The sequence below is a fragment of the Pistacia vera genome, unplaced genomic scaffold (genome assembly GCF_008641045.1).
Source record: "Pistacia vera cultivar Batoury unplaced genomic scaffold, PisVer_v2 Contig663, whole genome shotgun sequence".
Classification (NCBI taxonomy): Eukaryota; Viridiplantae; Streptophyta; class Magnoliopsida; order Sapindales; family Anacardiaceae; genus Pistacia; species Pistacia vera.
In genome coordinates, this window is record NW_022196516.1 from 603558 (window position 1) to 630437 (window position 26880).

Sequence of the window (26880 nt, forward strand, 5' to 3'; positions counted from 1 at the left end):
ACAGAATTTAAAATAATATATATCTATATGAAAACAAATATTATGTTAATATGTTTTAATTTTATATGAAAGTTTCTAGTAATACCAGACAGGTTATGACCAGTGGCGGATCCAGCCATTTTTTGGTCCACCCTCAATTTTTTTTTTAATATTAATATGTAAATTTATATACTTTGGCCCACCCTAAAAAAAATATTAATGGACAAAAATAGTAATCTATAATAAATTTTTATTTTGGTTCACTCTAAAAGAAATTCCTAGATCCGCTACTGGTTATGGCAAAAGAGGATTTAGTGTTCAACTAAGTGGGTAGGGGTGTTTTGGGAAATAAAGTTAGAAAAGTGTCACGTGGCGAATCTAAAGTGGAGAACCGTGCATAACTAACTGGAGAAGGATTCCTCTGTTGTTTTGTGAGGTTGGTTTAGGAATCTTGGGTTGGGTTGTTCGTTGTTTGTTTTTTTCCAGTTTCGTGTACACATCATCCACACGAATACGTCTCTGACACGTTTTTGCTTCTTCCGGTTTTCACATTGCTTTTTACTTACACTCACTTTGTCATTAGGTTAAACGCTGACGCCTTCTAATAGTGCTGTCACTTTTACAGTCGTCCGATCACTTCTCGCCACGTGTAAACACTTCCAGATACCACGTGTAGTTCGCTGACGTGTCGAACTAGCATTCGACCTTTACGATTGGTAGACACCACACCGCATAATCGCTTCACCTAATCTGATTTCCACTATTTCACACTACTTTTATTATTAAAATTTTGAATATTTTTATAATTATAATATTAAATTTGTAAATTAATCTTTAATTGGATAATATTTGTAAATAATAAAATGGTTGTATGTATATATACAAATTTAAATGGACACAACGTATCTATCATTCTTGCACAACTTATTACACCACAAACTCTTATTTTTCTCCCATTTCTCGTTATACTTATTACTTCCTTATTTTTTCATTTCAGAACCATTGTCAAATAACTTAATGGTAAAAGAGTAAAAAAATATTTTATAAGCTTTTAAGTTCCAATCCTCTCATACACTAATATGAGTGACCGACTATGTCTCTTACCTGATCTACAGTTAAAAGATTATAAGAAATTAGTTAAAACGTGCGTAAACTGATCCAAACACTCTCGATGATTAAAAAAAAAAAAAAAAAAAACATATATATCTATCATCACTTAGAAAAGAACAATATCTAACTAAACTCAAAGAATAAATGATTATTTTGCAAACTTACTCCATTCAAGTGTTAACTGGGTGTCCTTCAAAGTTCAAATGTCATCCATCCACCATTCCAATATTCCCAATTTAGTGCAATTTCATTGGTTCTTCGTCNGTTGTGCTTTGTCATTGATGTCTGTGTTGCAAAGTGAAACAGGGCCAATATGCCATGCCTTTCTTCCCATAACCTTCCTATAGTGATCTGAGTAAGCTGGTTCCAGCTCATGGAAACTGTTCACCACAATCCCATAGCTTGAAATCTCTGCTTGTATACCTTGCTCCACCATCTTAGTCAACAATTCGTTATCTATTTCTTCTTCCACACCAACTGAAAGTTGTCGTCTTGTGAACTCTATTTGGTCTGGAAGACCTGGTACCGTGAAGGGTTCATCGTCAGATGTTACGGATTTGTATGGTTGATGCTCATTTAAACTATAGTAGAGACATAGAGGGAAAAAACCAGTTCCATGGAAACATAGCCTTGGAATCCCAAATTTAGAGGCAGCCTCTGAAGCCCAAGTAAACATCATGTCCACCAAGATGCAATTGGCGTGGCATTCTTGAAGAAGCTGTTCAAATGGCTGTTGGAGAAGGCTGATGGCCATATAGAAATTCATTTCCATTTCAGAAGAAGTGATTGAATTTATATTCTCACATCCTTCTGGCAATTCTGCCTCTATTGAAGGAAATTTGATGGTGCGAATACTGATATCAACTCCTTGTTGCCTCTCTCTTTCGATTGTTTTGGAGAACAGAGGTGCATTTAAAAGTGTAGTGACAATGGTTGCCTTCACACCATGCCTGGCAAATAGCCTCGCCATGTCTACTGCTGGAATCATGTGGCCTTAAGCCAAATATGGAAGGAACAATACATGAAGCTGACGTGACTGCAAATCCATGAACCCTAGTAGGAAACTGGTAAGAGTGCCAAAGGAGAAACTGAATAGTTGATAAGAAGTTTGTTATTTCCCTTTTCTGTCACCGATTTCGATCTTATGTAGCAGTAATTTAAAGAGAACACCAGTCAAAAATGTGTTCTGTTTTTCTCTCTACAGTAATTCATTAGCCACTTGTATTGACCTTTGGGCTAGAAGACAGTACCATTCAAAGCTAACTTGTCTACAAGTTCTGATTGCAAATTTCTTGGTGGGTGCATGCTTGAGAATAATGTTCATATTTGTTGATTTTGAATTTAATCGATATTAGACCACCTATTATTCCTTTTTAATGTAATAAAAATATTTTTTTTATTATTATCTTCCATTTTAATTAATTTTAATTGGAAACATGAAACTTGCACGTTTTCACTTAGGGTAAACGACTTTGTCCACCCAAGGTTTTTCTTAATGACACTTTCCCACCCAAAAAATTTCAAAATACCACTTTCCCACCCCAACTTTATATTATATTTCCTAATTTTTGATTCTGAGGCTAATAGAGAGCAAACTCGGTTCAAGCTATTAGGGTTTTTAAAGAGAGGATATCGATGAGTCTTTTGGTGGTGGCAAATTGGATTTTGGTGGTTGGGATTGATCAAAATCTGACTTGGGAAGGGCGGATACACGTTTCACAAATCTCTCGATTGCTGGTGATTGGCGGGGTCGACGAGAGCAAGGTTTGAGGGGTTTTAGTGAGTGATGATCGGAAAAGAAAATGGTTGTGGTTTAAGGTCGCAAAGATATCAGAATCAGCCTACAATTGGTCAGAATATAAACTTTGGGTGGGAAAATAGTATTTGAAACTTTTTGGGTGGAAAAATGTCATTAAGGCAAACCTGGGTAGGAAAAAGCCGTTTACTCTTTCACTTATTAGAATGACAGATGATCCTAGCACATTACTTTAAGGCTCTTTCTTCTGTTATCAAGTATAATGATTTTTCTTTACTTGGAAATAATTATCTTGAAACTATATAATTAATAGATCGTGTTTTCGGTTTTGTCAAATTAGATTCCGTGAATGATTGGCTTCAAAAGTCGTATTAGGACGTAGTCGTCTCCTTGAGGAAGTTCAAAGTTTTACAGAGAATGCATATTTTTTGGTGTATTGACCTGACCGCCTCTTTAAGTTGTTCTCATCTTGTTTGGTGGGAAAGGTTTGTGCGGATTCATTAAAGTACTCTCTCGTATCTTTGTAGAAGATATGTAATCAATGAAAAATCAGGCATCAACATCTTTCTAATACTTTACACAATACAACATTTTTTATCATTGATTTAGTGACCCGATTTTCTATATGGTTCGCTATAATGAACCAAAGATGAATGTAGGATAGTAAACTTTGGTTAATTGTGATAATTGCCTTTCATGAAACAGATTGCAAAATATATCTGGATTTTTGTTAGGAATGCGGTGTGTTTAAACTAATTAACCTTAGATACTTGATCGTATCCTTAAAATGGTTTGGAGTATACTTTGGTATTTCTCTTCACAAAAATGGGCAATTGGACTGTTCATCATAAGGACTAACCAAGCCCATTAAGATGTCTGTCGACTAAAGCCTAGTTTTGAAAATGTAGTTTTTCTTTAAAGGAAACTAATGTCAGAAAATAAGAAATTTATTTTTTTATTATTGAGGATGTCCGGTCAGTTTACACGCACCTCAACTAATTTCTTGAGATCTTAGAGCTACCGACTATGTAAGAGCTTTAGTGATTTAAAGATAACCAGTACAAAATGTGTCCTGTTTTTTTCTCCATCGATAATTCATAGGCCACATGCATTGACCATGGTGCTAGAAGAGAGTAACATTCAAAGCCACCTTCTCTCCAAGTTTTGCTGAAAAAAAATTCTTGGGTTCATGCTTGAGAATAATATTCATATTTTGTTGATTTTGAATTTAAAGGATCTTAGATCACCTATCTTTCCTATATAATTTAATCAAAATATTATTATTTATTATATTCAATTTTAATGAATCTCAATTACAAAGAATAAAACATGCATGTTTCCGTAATTAGAATGTAAATCAATAGGGGATCCTATCACATAATTTTATTGCTCTTTGGTTTGTTCTTGAGTGGAAACTGATTTTTCTTTACTTAAAAATAATTATCTTGAAACTATATAATCAATATTCGTTTTTAATATGGCAAATTAGATTCCGCACTGGAAATTTAGTAGGAATGGAAGTCGAAATATCTCCTGACTGGTCTCTACTATTGCTTGCTACTTTTCAAAAGTCGTATCAGTGTAGTCATCTCCAGGGACGTAGCCAGGATTCTGAGTCAGTGGGTCAAAATATCAAAGTTGATAAATTTACAGTAAAATATAAACTGAAGTAATTAACATAAAAAATGTATTTTTAAAAGTTATATATACCAAATTATCAATTCTACAATTGTCCTTGACGATTTTTCATATTCTGAAAACGTTGCATAATTGCTTCATTGACAATTCTATCAAATATCTCTCTCTCAATATATGTAATAAGACAATCATTTAACAATTGATCTCTCATTCGATTCCGTAGTCAATTTTTCACAATCTTCATCGCATAAAATGCTCTTTCAACACTTGCAATTGCAACATGTAATATCAATACTAATTTCATGTCTAAAAAGATAATAACAAAAACAAAAACACCCTCCTTCTCTACACTATACTCCAACCAATGTGCATATTCTCTAAATCAAATGAGATTAAAACAACGCATTAAATTCTCAATTGCTCGCTTTTAAAATTATGATTGTGTGGTTGGCAAGGTCTTTTTTGCAAGTATGTCTTTCTCACTTTGTTTCTATCATTAGGATGATATTCTAAAATTTTAATCCTCAATCTAGGATCTGCAGGAAGACTACTCAAATTAAGCTTAACATATGTTTGTCTTGAACTAGATTCCATAGGCTCATTGTGAACACTATCGTGACGCCTTATGTTTTGTTCAATTGATGGTTCCTCATTAGAAAACTTTCTTTTGATCAAAAACTTGTCCATAACTAAAAAAAATAAAAGAATTTTATTATCAGAAATATAATTTATTTGCAATTACAATTATAAAATAACACAAATTTATCAAAATTCAACTCATAACTTAGGTTTTTCAAACAATTTCTACTAACTCAATAAAATTTAACTCATAAACCTATGAAAACTCATCAAATCTAACTCTAAATATCAAGTAATTAACCAATATATCGAAATTAAACCAAATCCCCAAATCTCTACAACTTAGGGTTTCATCAATTCTTTAAACCATATTCAAAATTAACTCAATAACTAACCACAATTTATCAAACCCAACTTAAAACAGCAATTAATTAACTCATACCTCAACATAAATAAGATTAAATCACCCACATCAAAATCTAGGAATTATTTCAAACTCATTTATTAAATTCAATAAAAACTCACAACTCGTAATCTTTCATCAATTAAGAAAGCTACAAGAAAAAAAATTAATTTTAAGTAAAAAAAAATAAAAAATAAAAATAGTATCATCTTACCTTATAATCCAAAGGAGTAGCCTTTCTTGAATATCCAACCAAAGGAAAAATATAATATGAGAGTAAAAGAGAGGAAATAAAGAAAAGAAAAAAGTTTAAAAAATATTAATTAATAATTTATTTTGTAGGTTCAACAAGAAATTACATGGGGTTAAAATTGTAAAATCTATAAACTATTAATACTTTTTTGAAATTTTTGAAAAGTTCAATGGGTTCAATTAAACTCACAAACTACTATGTGGCTACGTGCTAGGTTGTTCTCAATTTGCTTAGTGGGCAAAGTTTGTGTGTATTTGTTGTTACAAGAACGCACAACATGATATTCAATTGACCTTAGAAGAATTGAGTAGGATGTGTACATGATTAATAAAAATCAGCAAGTAATAAATTAAAATATAATAAAAAAGAGTCATGAGATTTTTAAAGTGATTCAACGAGTTCAAATTAAGCCTACGTCCACTGTTATATTATTCAAATGTTTTTGTCTTATAGTAATAATCTCCCCTCTCTAGTTTTCCCAATCCCCTTACAATGATTTTTTAAAGGTTTTTATACTATGGAATTGCAACGGTTACGAGAGAAATTTTAGGCATGATTTTTGAGAGTTAATCTCATGATCCATGACATAATTATATGGCCGAAACTATTAAGAGTGTTCTTGTGCTCTTCTCCTTGATTTTAAGAGATAATGCTTATTCACAATTTGGAAGATAACTACCCAACAGCTTGGTCAAATCTAATGGCTGCTTCACTATTTCCGTTGAGCTACAACTTGTCTTCGAACTACTGCCTGCTCCGAGCTAATCGCACATCCTCGCACAACAGTATTCATTGACATTGTCTCATGGTTTCTCCAAAGATATGTATGTAATCAATAGGAAATTTGGCATCAACATCTTTTTAATTCTTTATACGGTACTGCATTCTTGATCATTGACTTGGTGATCAGATTTTCAATTCGGTTTGCTACAACGAACTAAGATGAATGTAGGGTAGTAGAGTTTTGTTAATTGTGAATTTGTGATAAAAAGGTTTGGGCTGTACTTAGCAAACCTCCTTCAAAACATGGCCCACTGGGCTGCTTATCCTAAGAACTAATGAAATTAATTAGTTGAATTTGAATTTAGGGTAGTAGAGTTTTGTTAATTGAATTTGTGAAAAAGTTGAAATGTAATTTAAATTAATTTAATAAAATTTTAGTGACTACCCTAAGTGGAGCACTAAGCTGAAGAATTTGCCTTTCATCAATAAAGTTTAAGAAAAAAATAAAATAATTTGTATTTGATTGTCCCCTTTTCCAAATCAACCATTGCCGACAAATTCACTTAATTTAACACCTGTTATATCACTCTTATGCACAATCCATTTATGGAAAATTGGGTGGCCAAAAATCAACACCCCAACACCAATATCAATATAGTTCTTGACTTTAGTTTTGTGAAAGATACATGAAGTCAATAATTAATCTGCACATGGATTTAATTGATCGCCACTTTCAAATCCACCTCATGATCAACACAGCTACCATACGAAGAAATATCGCAAATGTTATATACCATAAGCATAATAGATTAATAACTATAATCAATAGTTGCATTTTTTGGGGTGGTGTTGTTTGTTGGTTTCCAAATATTTGGTTGCATCGTTTAACCATACCTCGAGGTTGAGTATTTTTTTTAATTTATTTGTTTATTTTGGTAACTAGAAGTGTCCAGACCAATTTGCGTGTATTTTAACTACTTTTTTGGAATCCTAAAGCTAATGACCTTATAAACCTTTAGTGACCACCTTTATTAATAACTAAGATTTTGTATTTTTTAACTCTTATTATATATCAGAATAAATAAACATGCATGACACAACTCCATTCCCTCCTTTAAAAGTATGTGAGTAAAAAATTGGCATATACTTTGAAATAAATAAATATGGATTTCGTTCATCTAACTTAAAAGATATGAATGAGATTCAAATAAATATGAATCACTCTCAACCTAATTAATGATCACTCCATATCCCCGATCCAGTCAACCTTAAAATAGAAAAACAATTGCTACATAAATTCGAAGAAGAAGAAGAAGAAATTGAACTCATAAAGGCATAAGAAATATCCAAATACCACTCCGCAAGTGGAAAGTCAGGAATTGCCATTCAATAGATAGAGATATCTGTTGGCCACCACTGGCTCCATCAGCTTTTTATAGGAATTTATGTTTTATCCCTATAAATTTAGTTTTTGAACACCGGCTTCCTTTATTTGTTGAACTTGACACTTTAACCCCTAAAATAGTAAAATGGGACTAATCTTTAGTCTATAACTAATTCATGAAACTAAAATATTTGTTTCACTTTCACTATTGGACTGTTTAGTTCCAAGTTAAACCAAGATACTTTTTGATACCGAAAACCAAAGACATTCTCCCCAAAATCATTTCTTTTAGATCTTCAACCCTTTTTCCAAGAGAAAAAGAGATCAATTCTTGTTTTCTCTACTTTCTTGCATGTAAATATCCTCTAATTCAAAATTTTCTTGCATTTACTTTTTAGCGCTGGTTTTATTTTTATTTTTTTGGTAATTCTATATTTCATTCATGAATTAATATATGAGATTTTTAATTTATTATTATTTAGGTTTTGGGCACATATTCTTGTTTTCAAAAATTGGGTTTGAATGAAACTTGAGTTTCATGTTCTTTTTCTAAAAAGTATATATATAAACTCTTATTTTCTAACATAAACTTTGTTAAACTTTAAATTTCGAAAAGAGTGGATTAGTACGATAATTGAAACTCCTTAAAAGATATTAATCAAAGTGAAACATATACACTAAGAAACATGTATAAATGCTCAAAAGTGGTAATGAATAGATATAGATATGTAAAAAGTTTTTCTTTAAGGGGGCGTTTGGATCATATAATGTTTTATTATAAGGAAATATTATATAAATGGAAAGAAAGACCACCTTGAAGATTACTGGGAATGTTTAGAAAATGTGTTTGATTGGGAGGATAAATTGGTGAGTATGTTATATAGACTACTAAATTTGGTGGCCAAAAATCAACACCCCAACACCAATATCAATATAGTTCTTGACTTTAGTTTTGTGATAGATACATGAAGTCAAGAATTAATCTGCTAAAGTCAAGAATTAATCTGCACATGGATTTAATTGATCGCCGCTTTTAAATCCACCTCATGATCAACACAGATACCATACGAAGAAATATCGAAAATGTTATATACCACAAGTATAATAGATTAATATATATAATCAATAGTTGCATTTTTGGGGGTTTTGGGGTGGTGTTGTCGGTTTCCAAAAATGTGGGTGTGATCGTTTTAACCATACCTCGAGGTTGAGTATATTTTTTTTTTTTTTTTTTTTGGTAACTAAAGGTGTCCAGACCAGCTTGCGTGTACCTCAACTACTCTTTTGGAGTCATGAAGTTAACGACCTTATAAACCTTCAGTGACCACCCTTATTAACAATTAAGATTGTGTATGTTCTTAACCCTTATTATATATCAGAATTAACAAACATGCATGACACAACTCCATTCCCTCCCTTAAAAGTATGTGAGTAAAAAATTGGCATATACTTTGAAATAAATAAATATGGATTTCGTTCATTGACTTAAAAGATACGAATGAGATTCAAATAAAAAGTTGGATTATTAAGTAAGAATTGAACCAGAAAATTTTGAATCACTCTCAACCCAATTAATGATCACTCCATATCCCTGATCCAGTCAACCTTAAAACAGAAAAATAATTGCTACATAAATTCAAAGAAGAAGAAGAAAAAATTGAACCCCTAAGACCATCACCAACCACAAACACCAAATTGGTGCAAGTTTCACACCAAATTGGTGTGATTTTTGGTGTATTTCACTATTGCATCTCCAACCCATTGTACCAAATATTACACCAAAAAGAATATTCTTTAAAATATTCTCTTTCTTTTTCTTTCTATTAATAATCAACAATTAATCTATTTCACTAATTATATTTGTCTATATTAATTAAAAATTGGGAATGATATTTTTATTAAATAATAATTACTTTGAAAATTATACTAATTTAATAAAATTAAGCATTTATTTAATCAAATAAATATTATATTTAATATAGAAAAACATTACATCTAATATAAAATGCCACAAAAAAAGAAAAAAAGAAAAAAAAAAAAAAAAGACAACAACAACACAAAAGTAAAATTTTATACTGATAGTAATTTAATTTTCTGAATTAGTATATTCTTTCCACAAATGATCAATTAATGTATTTCAAAGAGCATGATTAGCCTCTATATCCTTGATTTGTCTATGTCGAGCAAGAAAATTTTGAAATTGGACATTTTCATCTATGAATAATTCAATTTTGGGAGTTGGCACTTCCATCTGATTCTTAATCGATGCATCAACATTACGATCATTTTTTTATTTTTCATCATTTTTTGAATTATATAATTATTATGAATTTATTATTATAAATATTAATATAAATAATAATCAAATTAACATAAATATAAATAACAAAAATAAGAAAATAAAATATATTTTATAGTATATGAACAATGCCACACCAAATTGGTGTAAGTGAACGGTGTCACGCCAAATTTGACGTGACACTGTTCACTTACACCAATTTGGTGTAGAGTTTGGCGTTGGATTGGAGCACATTTTTCACACCATTTTGGTTTTGACGTTGGGTTGAAGATACCCTAAACGCATAAGAAACATCCAAATACCACTCCTCAAGTGGAAAGCCAGGAATTGCCATTAAATAGATAAAGATATCTGTTGGCCACCACTGGCTCCATCAGCTTTTTATAGGAATTTATGTTTTATCCCTACAAATTTAGTTTTTGAACACCGGCTTCCTTTATTTGTTGAACTTGACACTTTAACCCCTAAAATAGTAAAATGGGACTAATCTTTAGTCTATAACTAATTCATGAAACTAAAATATTTGTTTCACTTTCACTATTGGACTGTTTAGTTCCAAGTTAAACCAAGATAGTTTTTGGTACCGAAAACCAAAGACATTCTCCAAAATCATTTCATTTAGATCTTCAGCCCTTTTTCCAAGAGAAAAAGAGATCAATTCTTGTTTTCTCTACTTTCTTGCATGTAAATATCCTCTAATTCAAAATTTTCTTGCATTTACTTTTTATCGTTGGTTTTTTTTTTTTTTTTTGGTAATTCTATATTTCATTCATGAATTAATATATGGGGTTTTTAATTTATTATTATTTAGGTTTTGGGCACATATTCCTGTTTTCAAAAATTGGGTTTGAATGAAACTTGAGTTTCATGTTCTTTTTCTAAAAAGTATATCTATAAACACTTATTTTCTAACATAAACTTTGTTAAACTTTAAATTTCGAAAAGAGTAGATTAATACGATAATTGAAACTCCTTAAAAGATATTAATCAAAGAGAAACATATACACTAAGAAACATGTATAAATGCTCAAAAGTGGTAATGAGTAGATATGGATATCTAACTAGTTTATTTTTAAGAAGGCGTTTGGATCATATAATATTTTATTATAGGGGGATATTATATTAACGAAAATAAAGATCACTTTGAAGATTACTAGGAATATTTAGAAGATGTGTTTGGCTGGTTCGAATAAATTAGTGAATAATATATTTGGTTGAAATGATAAATGGGTGGCTATGTTATATAGAACACTAAATTACCCTCCTTTTTAAATATTAATATAATAGTATTTTTTATTATTAATTTTTGAATCATTCTTTTAACCCCCTACACTTGAAATTTTGCTAAAACACCCCAACTATATAAAACTTTAATTTGCATCAAAATCACCCCCACCCACCCCAAGCCATTGCCGGCATCCAGCCACCACTGTCGGCTGCCGTTGGCAGTCGACAGAATGGTGCACGACTGACCGTATATGACCGACCGTATGCCGGCAAACCTCCTTTAAAACATGGCCCACTGGGCTGTTTATCCTAACAACTAATTAAATTAATTAGTTGAATTTGAATTTAGGGTAGTAGAATTTTGTTAATTGAATTTGTGAAAAAGTCGAAATGTAATTTAAATTAATTTAATAAAATTTTAGTGACTACCCTAAGTGGAGCACTAAGTTGAAGAATTTACCTTTCATCAATAAAGTTTAAGAAAAAAATAAAATAATTTGTATTTGACAGGAAAATGCACCAAGTCATGTTTGTTTGATTGTACCCTTTTCCAAATCAACCATTGCCGACAAATTCACTTAATTTAACACCTCTTATATCACTCTTATGCACAATCCATTTATGGAAAATTGGGTGGCCAAAAATCAACACCCAAACACCAATATCAATATAGTTCTTGACTTTAGTTTTGTGAAAGATACACGAAGTCAAGAATTAATCTGCACATGGATTTAATTGATCACCACTTTTAAATCCACCTCATGATCAACACAGCTACCATACCAAAAAATATCGCAAATGTTATATTACCATAAGTCAGGGCGCTTGATTACAGAGAATGTGGGTGACCAGGCTACAGCGGCGAGCTTTGGGGCTGGTGACAGGGTGGTCGAGTCGGAGATAGGTGAGATGACTCGGACCGATGATAGTTAGGTTTATAGTTACTCATATATTTTTGGGGCCTGCGATGCCCTTCCTTGGCGTGTGTGCCTTACTTTTTGTACTTGATACTTGGCTGCTTGAGACTATTTTATATTATACTTTATCTGTTAGTGGCTTTGGTGTTTTTTCTTGTGTTTCTATTTTACTGCTTTCCTTGTGGATGGATGAGTTGATTGCTTGATTGCTTGTAGATGTATTAGGGGTTGAATCGACTACTTGTGCTGTGATTTTGATGAGGCCAACTGGCTGACTCGTCTGGACTGTCTAATGGGTTGGGTCGATGACTCGTCGATTGGAGGTGTAAGTCTTTCAATTGGTTTGGGCCGATTGAAGCTGTAAATCTATAATCGGTCTGGGCCGATTGAAGGTGTAACTTATGAATCGGTTTAGGCCGATTGAAGGTCTAAACTTATGAATCGGTCTGGGCTGATTGAAGGTGTTAACTTATGAATCGGTCTGGGCCGATCGAAGGTGTTAACTTATGAATCGATCTGGGCCGATCGAAGGTGTAAGCTTATGAATCGGTCTGGGCCGATCGAAGTTGTAAGCTTATGAATCGGTCTGGGCCGATCCAAGGTGTAAGCTTATGAATCGGTCTAGGCCAATTGAAGGTGTATATTTATGAATCGGTTTAGGCCGATTGAAGGTGAAAACTTATGAATTGGTTTGGGCCGATTGAAAGTGTAAACTGTTCTATTGTTGAATACTGCATTCCAACTGTTGCCGATGTCTTTGCCTTCGAGGGTTTGGAGTCGGTAGGCGCCCTTCCCCACTTCCTTGGCAATCTTGTAGGGATCCTCCCAAGTGGGGCCGAGCTTGTCAGAGTTGATCTCCCTAGTGCTTTGAAATACCTTGTGGAGGACCTAGTCGCCTGTTTTGAAAGTTCTGATTCAGACGTTGCGGTTGTAATGTTGGGCAGCCTATTGTTGATAGACAATGTTGCGGACGTTCACCGGCTCACATAGTTTGTCGACAGTGTTCAGGTTGTGGCAAAGGTTCTAGCTATTCGTTTCTTCGTCCGCCCATTAGAGTCTGGTGGAAGGGACTAATACTTCGGTTGGGATGACTGCTTCAAATCCGTATGTGAGGGAGAAAGGAGTTTCGCCCGTGGATGAGTGGGTTGTAGTTCGGTAGGACAAAAGGACTCCGGGTAGTTCATCTACCCATGTGCCTTTGGCTTTTTGCAGACGCTTCTTTAAAGTCTGCATGATAGTTTTATTCGATGATTCGGCCTGGCCGTTAGACTAGGGGTTGTGGGGGGTGGAGAAGTTAAGCTTGATCCTCCACATGTCGCAGAAATCTTTGAAGCCTGAACTAATAAATTGGGATCCATTGTCGATGATGATTTCCTTCAGTATCCCAAACCTGTAGATGACGTGTTTCCAGATGAAAGCTTTTATCTCTCGGTCTCTAACTTGTGTGAGTGTTTCGGCTTCAATCCACTTAGTAAAGTAGTTGGTGACTGCCAATATAAAGACCTGCTGCCCGGGCGCAGTCGGGAGCATTATGACTATATCCATTCCCCACTTCATGAACGGCCAAGGTGTGAGAGTGGAGTTGAGTCGCTCGGGTGGGAGGTGTGAGACATGGGTGAACCTCTGACAACTGTCACATTTCTTCACATAAGTTGCTAAGTCAGTGCGTATGGTTGGCCAATAGTAGCCAACAGTGATCACCCGGTGGGCAAGGCTGCGTCCTCCTGCATGGTTTCCACATTCGCTTTCATGGAGTTCGACGAGAACTCGTTTGGCTTCTTCTGGGCTTATGCCTTTAAGGTAGGGACCAGAGAATGATTTCCTAAGGAGCTGGCCCTTATATATGGTGAACCTAACAGTTTTTGCTCTCAGGCGGCGTGCTTCATTCTTGTCGACTGGGAGCTCATTGTGTTCCAAGTATTTTACTATCGAGGCTATGCAAGAGTCAGCCAGTTCGATGTCTATTACTTCTTCGGGCGACTTGTTTGTTGGTCCTTCCTTCCAGCTAGCCGGCCATTGTAGGAATAACAGAGGGATGGATGACTGGGAAGAACATTGAAGGGCTGAGCCGAGGTTAGCAAGGGCATTGGCATAGATGTTCTCCGTTCTTGGGACTTGGGTGATGGAGAATTCTTCGAAGGCGGTATACAATTCTTTGACCAGGTTCAAGAAGGCTGTCATCTTCGAGTCGCGGGCTTGGTAAGTGCCTTGTAGCTAGTTAACCACGAGTTAGGAGTCCAATTTCCTTACTCTAATTTCTTTAGCTAGGGAGAGTCCAGCGATGAGAGCCTCATATTCAGCTTCATTATTGGTGCACTTGAATCCACATCGTATGGCCCGCTAGATGACGTCTCCTTCTAGAGTAGTAAGTATGACACCGAGCCCGCTTCCAATCACGTTGCTTGACCCATCCACTGAGAGAGTCCACTTTGAAGGCGATCCGCTATTCATGTACGGTAACTCTCTTTCTGCTTGGACAGTGGTGTTTGGGGTGAAATCAGCAATAAAGTCTACCAGTGCCTAAGATTTTACGGCGGTGCGTGGTTAGAAGGATATGTCGAACTCACTAAGCTCTATTGTCCATTGTGTGAGTCGGCCTGATAACTCTAGCTTATGTAGTATCTTCTTGAGTGGGAAGGGGGTGAGTACGACTATGGAATGACATTGAAAGTATGGCCTGAGCTTCCTGAATGCATGGACGAGGGTGAGTTCCAGTTTCTCCAATAGACTGTATCGTGTCTCCGCGTCGAGGAGTGATTCGCTTACATAGTAAACCGGTAGTTGCTTCGTATTATCCTCCCAAACTAACACTGCTGAGATTGTTGTCTCTGAGACCGCCAGATAGGTGTAAAGTTTTTCCCTATCCACGGGCTTGGAAATGAGTAGGGAGAGGTTAGGTATCTTTTCAGCTGTTGCAAGGCTTCCACACAGAAGAGGGTCCGTTCAAATTTCTTAGATTTCTTGAGTGTGTGGAAGAAATGGTAGCACTTGTCGGCAGAACTGTAGATGAAGCAGCTCAAGGCGGCTACTCGTCCTGCTAGGCGCTAGATGTGTTTGATGCAAGTTGGTGATGGTATGTTGAAGATCGCTCAGATTTGGTTAGGGTTGGCTTCTATCCCACACTAAGTTACCATGTATCCCAAGAATTTCCCTGATGAGACCCTGAACGAGCATTTGACCGGATTCAGCTTCATGTTATACTTCCTTAGGACAAAGAATGCTTGACTAAGGTGGTCGAGGTGCTGCTCGGCCATGAGGGACTTGACGAGCATGTTGTCGATGTATACTTCCATGGTGTCCCTAAGGTGTTCAGCGAACATTCTGTTGACTAGCCACTGATATGTAACTCCGGCGTTCTTGAGACCAAACGACATCACCTTGTAGCAGTAAGTCCCCCTCTCTGTAATGAAGGTTGTTTTCTCTTGGTCGTCCAGGTGCATCAAAAATCTGGTTGTACCTTGAGAAGACATCCATGAAGCTTCGGAGTTCGTGGCCAGCTATCGCATCGACCATCATGTCGATATGTGGGAGTGGGAAGGAGTTCTTACGACATGCTTTGTTTAAATCTGTGAAGTCTATGTAGACCCTCCACTTTCTGTTCTTTTTCTTCACGACCACAACGTTTGCTAGCCAATCAGGATAGTAGACTTCTCTGATCAAGCCATTATTTAGAAATTTGTCAGTCTTCTCATTGACAATCCAGTTGCAGTCTGGTGCAAATTTCCTATGCCTCTACTTCACTGGGGGGTGATCCGAATCTACTTTGAGGTGGCAGATGATTGCCTCTGGGCTGACTCTTGTCATGTCTGCGTGGGACCAGGCGAAGCAATCCTGGTTTTGTTTGAGGAATTCCATGAGTCTCTCTCTTATTTTGGGCTTAAGGCGTGAGCCTATCTGCATCTTCCTTTCGGGGTCATCTGGGTGTATCTGCACTTCATCCAACTCTTCCATAGATGGTTGATCTGGCTCGGTCGGGAGGGTTGGATGAGATTGTAGTTGCTATAAAGCGTGACCTTTGCTTTTGAAGGCCTTTTTGTAGCAATCTCCGGATGCCTTAGGATCGCCCTTGATCTTCCTTACTCCCCATTTCGTTGGAAACCTTATAGTTTGGTGGAAGGTGGATGGAACAACTCGCATGTCGTGGATCCAAGGTCGGCCCAAGGTGACGTTCTATGGTGAAGGATGATGCGTGTTTACTACAACATGCAAAAATTAGCAAGTGCACTAGTCGCACAAAGTAATAAAGTGATGAGTGAGTATCGTTACCACAAGGATTAGTTGCTAAGCACTAAGTTTTCTACTGTTCTCAAGTTGGAGCAATCGAATTTGTTTGGATTAATGGGAGAAAATTAAACTTAAAACTAAAATAGAAAATTCTAAATATTCAAAACTAAATTATGAAAGCAAGATTAAAAACAAGGTAATATCAATTTAAAACAACGGGTAGGGTTTTGACTTCATTCGGATTCTATGGATTAAATCTACAGATTATACTATTTCCATATTCACATGCATTGATTGTAAATCGAATTCTCTAAATTGTAAACATACCTTCTCAGGCTATGTTTTCCTACTTTTCCCTATTAAACTTCCGCACCAAACAATTTGAAGATTAATAGTTCTAAGCTCATTAAGCACCTAGAATCCTAGATTGATTTCATTGATTCTTAAATCTATCTCTAGCATTTAATACTACAATGGTGATTACCCAAGAAGCTTAACATGACTCATTTCTCAATCTCATCATGTTCATCAATTAAAAGCAATAAATCCAGAATAACCACACAATCATTGCAATAGCATATGAAAATAATAAAAATCAATTGCTCAATCCATGAGAATCCGAACTACACCAAACCCCTAACCCAAAATGGGTTAGTTCATAGCTAAATCAATACAATAAGTAAGAAAAACAATAACCACAAAGTTCAACATGATAAAATGAGAGAAAAGACAAAAGATCTCCCCTAGTTGAAGAATCCACCAGATTCAATCCCAAATCTACTCACTTTTCAACACAAATTCGTCAAATCTAAACTAAGAAGATGAAAAAGCTGCTCTAGACTAAGGAAAACACGACTTTTCTCAAAATGGCAAAGTTTTGCTTTTATACCTCGCCTAAAAACCTAAGACTTTGTCTAAAAATGAAACTGTGCGTTTTACGAAACTGAAAATTGCAGACTTTATCGCGGCGAAGAAGAAATCTCGCCGCGGCGACGAAATAAAAGTAACTATTGAGTGTGACTCATTTCGCCGTGGCGAAGAACAAACTTTGGCGCGGCGAATCTTGATGAATAATTCTGAAATTACAGAATTGCCCTCCGCTTCTTCTTTGCTTGAATCTTCAATCTTCGATGCTCTCCCATGGAAGCAAGCTTCATAGTGCTTTACTCTGCTTTAGAACTCTCCCAACTTCTGAGATCCGCTTACTTCTGAGTCCAGAAACTCCAATTCGCTCATTATTTGCTCAAAATGTCCATTTTGGCCTGAAACACAAAATGTAAAGAATTAAGTAGCAATTCAGGCATAAATGAACTAAGAAGTATCTAAAATCCAACCTAAAAGCCTAATAAAAACAGTATAATTCTCGGATGATCAAATACCCCCAAACTAAAGACATGCTCGTCCTCGAGCATCAGGTACAAAACTCAAAGAAAGAAAACAATAAAATCTAAAACACGACACAATAAAACTTGAAATGAACAACAAGAATTAGACTCAACTCAACATACAAATTGCCTAGAATTTATACAAGTGTCAAAGATTGTTGAAAAATTATTACTAGAAAAATGTTCAACATTCCAAGAAGTTATAAGTTGCATCGACCATCTTTCTCTATTGGTCCCCCGAGTAGGTGATCCCCACTTCAATCCACTTTTCGACTTCCCGGATTATTTTATGCAGAAATGTAAAGTTTATCAAATGGCGGCAGACTCCATAAGCCTAAATATCGAACTACTCTCCACTAATGAGGATTAGGCATCGCTAAGAATCAAAAGATCTTTGTAAGCTTATAACGTTAGACTCAGGTAGTGGGCTCCAAAGGAAAGGAAAGGGTAAACCAATAAGAGAACTTGGTTTCCTTAAAGCAAACTCTAGGACTTAATCCAACTCCCACTTCTTTTCTCAACCATCACTCAAAATGTCAATCATTTAACAACCTTCAACCATGAACAATTCTTACTGTTGCTATTGTAATGCAATTCTCAAACTAATTTTTTTTTTTTTTTTTTGTAAACACAATTGAGGTTAATTACCTCTCTTATTCTTCTTGCCCATCTCACAACCCCCAAACTATTCTTTTAGTTCATTCACACAACTCTTCAAGTTCCTTGTGTTTGCATTAGGTCCAAAATTCTCCTAAAGGGTGTGATGTGATTATGTGTTTAGGGTAATTGGATTGGACAATTTTTGATTTGCAAGAAAATAAAAAGCAATGATAATCTCATAAGATTCAAATTGGTGACTAGGAAAAATATTTTATTCGTGGGTTGGTTGGAAAGGCTCAAACGTTCCGAAAAATGCCTAAATCATTTCCTCAACAATGTCTATTCCTACAATTTCACATCAAGCAATTCTCTACTAGGTTCTAGAATCCACCAACATTATCAAACTTTACCTAACCACATAAAATGAATCTAAGCATGCCGAAATAAATGAAAATGGTGGTTGAACCACTCAACAAACATCAATCAAAATTCAGTCAATAAACATAAACTTGAAGCAATGCTTAACATTTTTCAACAATAAAATCCCAACAACCCTAATCTCATCATTGATTTATACAAATCATTATTGGCATACACAAAAAAACATAGAAATAAAATAAATAAAAAGTCGAAAAATTCTCAAATTTTTCCTACCCCCAAACTAAAGATGTAACGCCCCACTTGAGGTACGTTGTTATTGTTTCCTCTTTTGCCCTTAATCGAGTTGGTTTTTGTTATTATTGTTTGTTTGAGTGTTATGTTGAATGTTTGCCCTGAAAATTGGTTGAAAATAGAAGAAGTTTAGTATTTCGGTCTTCGCCGGGGCGAAGAAGAATCTTCGTCGCGGCGAAGAGGTGTTGAAGCCACGGGGGAGCTGCTGGACAGTTTCGCTGCGGCTACAGAAGTTTCTTCGCCGCGGCGACAGGCCAAATAAAATGTTGATGAAGTTTTAGATATTTTCTTCCCTAAGGGCAATTTGACCATTCTACCCCTAATTAGCAGGAAAAGTGGGGAGTTAATTGTAAGGAATTTTCATGGAGAATATGTTGATATAGGGGTGAGTTTGTAATGAATCAAAGGATATGGATGGAATTCCCAAAGAAGAATAAGGGCAAAATGGGAATGAGTGTGTTTATATTTCATTAAAAGGAATTAGAATCAAAGAAACCCCTCATTTCTTCTTCTCAAACGTGACTCTTCATTCTTCTCCTCTCAACTTCTCTTTTCTTTTGATCAAGGATTTTCAAGGGGTTTTTGAAGTGATTTGGAGTAGAAAAGCAACCTAGGGCTTCCTAAGGTAAGGATTTCTCCTTAAGTTGTGTGATTTGTAGATTTTAGCTCATTTTGATTTTGAGGGTTTTCATTCTTTTGGTTAAGAGTAGAGAGAATAGTCAAGAAAACCAAGTGGAAAGAAGATTTGGTGAAGTCTCTCCATAGCAAGTAAGTAAAACCCAACCCAAGTTGAGATTTATGAAATTTCTTGATTAGGGTTTTGATAGAATTGATGTATGTATGTGATATACATGTAATATGGCATGTATGAAGGATTAAATAGAAATTTCTATGCTTTGTGAATGTTATTACTTTGCAAATATGAGAAATGGGTTGTTGGTTTGGCAAGGTAGTTGAGATGGATTTGAAGGGGTGTTATGGAACCCTTTTTGGAAGTGTTTTATTTGACAGGTTATTATGACTTTGTGAAGGGGTTTTTCCCCATTTTGGATGGTTAGGAAAAGTTTTAGATTCATGGCTATGATAGAGTTTTATAGTGCACATGAGTTGTTTGATGAAATGCCTAATAGAGGTTTGAGTGTGAGTAATGAACCTTAATTCTTGCAACATTGCATGTTGGCATTTCACAAGTGCATTAGTAGAGATGAATCATCCATGTGCATTGTTATATGCATTGACAAGTGACCTAAGAAAGAGTAGGAAACTTTGTGTTTAGAAATACCCTATGAGTAGAGAGCTTAGTGGGTAAAATTACTCTAAGGGTAGAGAGCATTGAAAAATGCTACAATAGAATGAGTTAGAAGAGTAGTATAGTTGGGATGATGCTTTGTGATCATCACCCGACCGTTATGGGAATCGGATTGATGCTTTGTGATCATCATCCGAATAGCCCTTAGAGATGGGTCGATGCTTTGTGATCGTCACCCAATGAGTAATAGAAATGGGGTAGATGCTTTGTGATCACTATCCGATTAGTTATTAGATAAGTGGGTTGATGCTTTGTGATCATCATCCAACAGTTAGTAGAAGCGGGTTGATGCTTTGTGATCATCACCCGACAGTGACTAGAGACGGGTAAATGCTTGGTGATCGTTACCCAAAATTCATGAGGAACGGGTAGGTGCTAGGTGATCTCCACCCGATAGTTAGGAAGAACCGAGTTGGTGCTTTGTGATCCTCACTCGGTAGTCACTAAGAACGGGTTGGTACTGTGTGAATTCCACCCGATAGCCATAGAGAGTGAGATGGTGCTGTGTGAACGCCATCCGGCCGTACCTCCGGTAAGATGAGGCCATGATGTTATTAGAAACAGAAATAGAATCAGAAATAGCATAAGGAAAGAATTAAGAGTTATTCATACGGGGACAGACAGATAGAGAGTTTTACTTACTGAGCATTATTTTGTGCTCACCCCGTTATTTTCCTTTGTGGATGCAGGTTCTAGGTGATGTTGCGGTCGGAGGGGCGTCGGCAAGCAATGAGGAATAGCTACACTGTTTCCCCTGTTTTGTCTTTTAAAATACATTTTTGTAAACAGTACTCTTTATGTATAAAAGACACATGAATTGTAATGAAAAGGAAACTTTGGGCCCAATTTTCTATTGTTATTATGCATGCATTGTACAGTTTTCAGTAGATGTTACAAAAGATGACACTGTCCCCAATGTCACATTATGCACAAATTAGGAATAGAAAAACAAAATCTGTAAAAGTACGAGATAGTTCCTTGATTAATCTGTGAAGTTGAAGTTTCACTCAACAGTGTGCACCCCCGGTCCTTGACTTTTTTTCATCACCAAAATCTATAAAAACAATTGAGAATTGTGGTGTCTACTGTGTTAGAAAAATTCACGAACTAATATGGAAATATTACAACCCTAATCTCGTCTTTTCAACTAAAAAGTTCAACAAAAATATAAACTAAACGAAAAACAATCTAAAAACAAACCACAAACAAATCAAAAATTAGTTCAAAGTTCCACAATACCCAACAATAAACCAAACTAAAAACAAACAAAAACAAAATACAAAACAGGTGCTTCGGCTCATTCTCCTCATCTCCTTCGGCGCCTTCCTCTTTTGACTCGGAGCCCATCCACTTATCTGAATCCTAGTCTTCCCATTGGAACACTGAAGTATCAATATTTAGCTTCTGGCAACAGCTCTGTTGCAAATTATAGATCATTCGGGTCTGTTCTGCGATCCATGTTTGACAGCATTCCCACCTCTTCATCTTACTCAACATCTGCTGCATCATCTCCTTCATAGTGGCCGTGGAACTGGATGATGTAGCAGCTCCTTGTGTGGTTCTCTGTCGTTTTGTCCCGACGTTAGGTTGCTCATCGTTTGGACGTTCAAGGTGCTTGTGATAATAGTCTGAGTCGAGCATTGGGGCAGCATGGATAAGTGGCTTATCATCATGTACCTCGATTCCTGCTCGAGTGCACAAAGCTGTAATGAGATGATGGAACGGGTAACTTCCTCGCCCTGGTTTGGCTTCATGCCGAATGTTGGTTAGGATAATTTGTCACACATCCATATTCTTTCCTGTGGCAATATAATAAAGCAGTAATGCCTTCTCATACGTCACCGTGCTATAGTGCGTCTCTGGCATCATTCTCGCACAAATAAAGTACTGCCACAACCGAGCTACCGGTGTCAAGTTAGTTCCCTTGATGCTATTTTTACCCTTTTTTGAAACCTCCCAAGTGGTGTTCGGTTTTTCTATAGCTTGAAGGATTACCTTATCCCTTTTCTGTGTCTTCCTGAATTCCTCATACTTATCATGGTGAATGTTAGGCAATTTATAAAATTCATTGATGACCTTCGCAGTAAATGCCACATCATTACCCCTCACAAACATAGTACCAGATTCACAATTCAGGAGGTTGGCATAAAATTCTCTCACTAGCGGCTCTACCGCCGCTTATGCAGGTGCACTCATAAACAGTCCCCAATGTTTCTCTTGACTCGAATCTATAGCCTGGCTCACGGTTAATCCACGTTCAGGGATAAATCCTTTATCTTTCCTTTGGGCTACCCCTTCATAGCGTGTCCGAGCCTGATCACTCACAAATCGGTTGGCCACTTTCTTTCCTTTTCCTTTTCCCTTGGACAACACTTTGAGCTGCCTTTTTCTAAACTGTCAATCAACTCACAAATTCAACTTAAAAACTCAACTCAACTCGCCCTATGACAAACACAATCAACCCTGCAGTAAAACAACACTTCCAAAACTTTGCACTTAAACTCCCAAACTGCAATTTTTCCAAACTCAACCAAACGCTCCAAAATTTAAAATCCACACTCCTCAATATCACAATATTCAAAATCAACACTTCTTTCAACTCAAATCCACGCACAATATCAGCAAAATTCACAAATTCAACCACAATAAAAATTTTCAAATCCACAAATCTAAACTCGAAAAATTGCGATTAAAAGCTTAGGGAACTTGAAATCTTACCAAAACAATGGAGTATTTGCCACCAATTTAGCCAAAAATAACCTAGATTGCAAAATCCCCAATTTCTTGAACCCACAAATTTCTTCAATTTTTCGCAAAGATCTTGGTTAGATCAAGTTGTTTTGGTGTTTAGAAAGGTTAAGGAGTGAGAAACTTTGCTGGGAAATCACTGGGAAGTCTCTGGATTGAAGTTGGAAAATTTTTCTCTCAAATGGCTTTGAAAAGTTTTGTGAAAAAATGAAAAGTCACGCACGCTTTTATAAAAACCAGGTTTTGCCGCGGCGAAGTTCTTCATTTTCAAACCCTAAAACCAACCCAATCGATGAAAATTATAGTAGCTCATCGCCCCGGTGAAGAACTTTCTTCACTGTGGCGAAATTTCCCTTTATAAATTTTGCTCAACTTTCTTCGTTGCAGCAAAAAAATACCAAGACACATCGCCTTGGCGAAAAAGATACTTCGCCGCGGCGAAGTCTGGGACTTTTCGAATTCCAAATTTTCACAAATGTTCTTCGCTGCAGCGAAGAAACTGTTTTGTTGCGGTGAAAACTGGACAATTCCGTTTTCCGCTTTGATTTGATAACTCACTTGAAACACCCAAAAACGCACAAATTAGCCTTCATCTAAAATTATAAGAAAACTAAACCATTAAAAATAAACAACAACAACAACTGAAAACACTTGGGTTGCCTCCCAAGGAATGCTTGTTTATAGTCAGAAAGCTCGACTCTCTCAAGTTCTCATGTCAATCCGGACTATCTAAATACATCAACTCCTGAGCATTGCCCTTGCACCGAAGTTTCAATTGCTGATGATTTTTGTCACCTGGGGCCCTTGTTGAGAGCTTAACCACCCATTTCCATTCCTTGGTCATTCCTCTCATGGCTTGAACATTCTTACCAACAACTTTCAGTTTTCTTGATTTTTCTTCTGGTTGTTTAAGCGGAGGAATCCATCCCTTGTGAGGATACATGCTCAATTGTTGCCCATCTTGGAATGGTGTAAAACTCTCTAGGTTGTGGTCCTCCTCATTGGGTCGCTTTGACTTGACTGTGCATCCTTTAATTGACGAATTAGGATCATTTAGTTGGGAAGTTTCAATTGCTGACTGACCCACCGAATCAATTTTTAAACATGACTCTTGCTTTGGTGGACCTTTCAGAGATTCAAGGACATTGAATGTCACTTCCTCATCTTGCATCCTCATGATCAACTTCCCCTCTTGAACATCAATTAAAGCTCTTCTGGTTGCCAAAAATGGTCGTCCCAGGATGAGAGGAATCTCCTTATCTTCTTTCATATCCAACACAAAGAAATATGCAGGAAAAATAAATTTGTCCACCTTGACCCAGCACATCTTTAACGATGCCCCTAGGATGCTTTATGGATCTATCTCCAAGCTGCAAGCATATAGTTGTCGGCTTCACTTCACCGATTCCTAATTTCCCGAAAATAGAAAAAGGCATTAAATTTATGCTAACACCTAAATCGCATAAAACTCGATCAAAAGTAATATCTCCAATAATGCAAGGAATAGTAAAACTCCCTGGATCTTTGAGTTTCGGGGTAGCTTCTTCTGGAGAATGGCGCTGCACTCCTCCGTAAGCATCACTGTTTCCTCATCCTCTAACTTCCTTTTGTTTGATAAAATCTCCTTGAGAAATTTCGCGTAGCTCAGCATCTGTTGCAATGCATCTGCAAAAGGACGACGAAGAACAAATTTTTGCATCTTGTAGTAAACACACATCAAGTTTTTGGTGCCGTTTCCAGGATTGAGTTTGTGTTAACATTAAATTTTTCTTGTGTTAGCTAGATTGGAGTTTTATTTTTGCTTCATTATTGTTTGTTTAATTTTAGTTAGTCTTTTAGGTTGGCGTGATCTCACTCTTTCTATTTTTCTGTGCAGTTTATGCGAAAAGCAAGACGTCAGCCAGTGGTGCCTGTTGATCCTGAGATTGAAAGAACCACTCGAAGACTGAATAGAGAAAGAAGAGAAAGAGAAGCTACAGTTGAACCAGAAGTAATAGTTGTAGAGATGGCAAAGAATAGAACACTGAGGGAATTCTCAGTTCCCACAGTTGAAGGCAGTGGGTTGAGTATTACTAGACCAGCGGTACAAGCCAATAACTTCGAGATAAAGCCAGCAATCATCCAGATGATCCAGCAGTCGGTTCAGTTTAGGGGTGATTTGAAGGAATATCCAAATCTACACAATGCCAATTTTTTGGAGATTTGTGATACTTTCAAGTCAAATGGAGTGCCAGATGATGCAATCAAATTGAGATTATTCCCATTTTCATTAAAGGATAAATCTAAGGGATGGTTAATGGCATCACCAACAAGAACAATCACATCATGCAATGATTTAGCACAGAAGTTCCTAACCAAATTCTTTCCTTCAGCAAAATCGGCAAAGCTGAGAAATGATATCACATTGTTTCTACAGGAATAGTTGGAATCATTGTATGAGGCTTAGGAGAGATACAAAGAATTACTGAGAAGGTGTCCACATCATGGGTTGCCAGTTTGGATGCAAGTCCAACATTTTATAACAGATTGATAGTGAATGTGCAAACTATGGTGGATGCAGCCTCGGGAGGAGCACTACAGAATAAGACTCCGGAAGAAGCTCACGAGTTGCTTGAGGTTCTGGCAAGCAACAATTATCAAAGACCTAATGAGAGGGTGCAACCGAAGAAATCTATGGGTCTTCATGAAGTTGATGCATATACAGCCATTTCAGCCCAACTGACAACACTTCAGAAATAGTTGGGAAGTATGTAGGTAAATTCCGTTCAAGCTCTTCAACTAACTTATGATTTTTGTGCAGGTAATCACGTGAGTAGTGACTGTCAAGTGGGGAACACATTTGCTTCATCATCGTCATCATCAGAGCAGGTTAACTACTTGGCAGGAAATCAGAGGCAACCAAATAATCCGTACTCCAACACATATAATCCTAGTTGGAGGAATCATCCAAATCTGTCTTGGGGCAATCAAAACCAGCAAAATAATCAATGGAACCAAAGAGCATTGCCAACTAACCAAATAGGGGTGAACAATCAACCAGGAGACCCAAGAGTGACAAATTGGAGGACATGTTTGGGAAGTTTATGCAAGAGACCACAGGTTTTATAAATGAGACGAGAACGAATTTCAAAAATCAAGAGGCATCCATTCGGAACTTGGAGGTACAGATGGGGCAGTTAGCTGAAAAGGTAAATGAGAGACCACATAGGTCTTTACCAAGCAACACAGTGACTAACCCACGTGAGCAAGCAAATGCAATAATTTTGAGGAGTGGGACAGTTTTGGAAGAGGTGGAAAAATTAAGAGAAGAAGAAAAGCCACCAAAGGAAAAGGAAGAATCTGATAAGGAAGTAGATGAAGAGATAGTTGCTGAAGAGAAACCATCTAGTTCTAGGGAAGAAGAACAGAAACGGGAAATGAGGCAAAGATAGAAGAAAGAGAAATTGCCATTCCCTGAGATACCACCAGAATTGGCACATCACACTCCTCTTGTGCCGTTTCCTCAAAGACTGAAGAAAAAGAATCAGGATAAGCAGTTTTCCAAATTCATTGAAATATTTAGAAAATTGCATATTAACATTCCTTTTGCAAATGCATTGCAACAGATGCCGAGCTACGCGAAATTTCTTAAGGAGATTTTATCAAACAAAAGGAAGTTAGAGGATGAGGAGACA

General features: G+C 36.3%; 1 non-coding gene and 1 pseudogene across 1 annotated transcript; both read right to left on the reverse strand.

Moving 5' to 3' along the window:
- Positions 1–1336: 1336 nt before the first annotated feature.
- Positions 1337–2137, reverse strand: LOC116112535 (annotated as a pseudogene).
- A 23452-nt stretch (positions 2138–25589) lies between these two features.
- Positions 25590–25696, reverse strand: LOC116112584. The gene has a single exon (XR_004125266.1). It is a non-coding gene; the product is annotated as a small nucleolar RNA R71 (small nucleolar RNA).
- Between the last annotated feature and the right edge of the window lie 1184 nt (positions 25697–26880).